This window comes from Chenopodium album, chromosome 7 (assembly GCF_948465745.1).
Source record: "Chenopodium album chromosome 7, dcCheAlbu1.1, whole genome shotgun sequence".
Taxonomy (NCBI): Eukaryota; Viridiplantae; Streptophyta; class Magnoliopsida; order Caryophyllales; family Amaranthaceae; genus Chenopodium; species Chenopodium album.
In genome coordinates, this window is record NC_137840.1 from 10334950 (window position 1) to 10336017 (window position 1068).

Below are 1068 nucleotides of genomic sequence, written 5' to 3' on the forward strand. Positions count from 1 at the left end.
AATATGTGAAACTAGTTCATTTTATTGCTTTATTTTTCTTTGTTTTTCTTTGACTAACCTACTAATATCCTATTTAGTCCTCTTTGTTTTACGCCCAAAGGCAGCAATAAGACACTTCCTCTTGTGTCGTTGAACCTCGAGCTTGAAAAAGTGGTAAGGGCAAATCGAAGAGAAAAGAGAGGGATAGCTAGTGGTGCTACTTCAAGTGAGCCACAAGTGGTAGTTGAGTCCGACCACTCTAGTTCTAGTGACTCTGGTGGAGACACCATTCCACTCGATTCACCAAGGACAAATTCTCCAACTTCTCCACCTCTTCACCAATTTAAAATGGCTCTTCCGAACAAGACATTTAGAGAATTTGGTGTTCCTCCGCCATATCAAGAAGCGAGTGGGACTGCTACTCCCATTACCGAGGCAAACAATTTTGAGATAAGGCCCGCCCTTATCACCTTGATTGAGAGTCATCAATCCTTCGGGGCAAAGCATGAAGACCCCATTGATCATCTAAAACAATTCACACGATATTTTATCATCGTGAAGGCGAATGGTGTGACCCTCGATTACAACTTGGAATGAGGTAACTTTGGCATTCCTTGGAAGGTTTATAATTCTTGAAAAGACGACGAAATTGAGATCCAAGATTTCAAAATTCTAACAAGAGCCCAATGAGTCTCTCTATGATGCTTGGGAGAGATTTAAGAGCTATAAAAAACAATGCCCACATCATGGCATGAAAGATTGGCTCTTGCTACATGGGTTCTATAGGGGTCTGTTGAAGGCGGATCACATACTATTAGATGGAGTATCGGGTGGGCCACCCATGAACAAGCCACCATTGAAAGCACTTAAAATCATTGAAGACGTAGTGCAAAACTACACCTATTGGAGTGTCGATGAGAGGAGCACCACTAAGAAAGGAGGGAGGTATGAGTTTAGTGCTATCAATATGCTTAGCTCAAAATTAGATGCCTTGTCCTCTAAATTTGATCAAATGCAATCTTCTCCCTCTCCTATCTCCCCTCTCCATAACTCAAACGCATCTAATTCTTCAAATGATAATGTGTCTAT

General features: G+C 41.4%; 1 non-coding gene across 1 annotated transcript; it reads right to left on the bottom strand.

Annotated features, from left to right (window-relative positions):
• Positions 1–625: 625 nt before the first annotated feature.
• LOC145641187 (small nucleolar RNA R71) lies at positions 626–732 on the bottom strand. Its single transcript, XR_014115249.1, has one exon. It is a non-coding gene; the product is annotated as a small nucleolar RNA R71 (small nucleolar RNA).
• Between the last annotated feature and the right edge of the window lie 336 nt (positions 733–1068).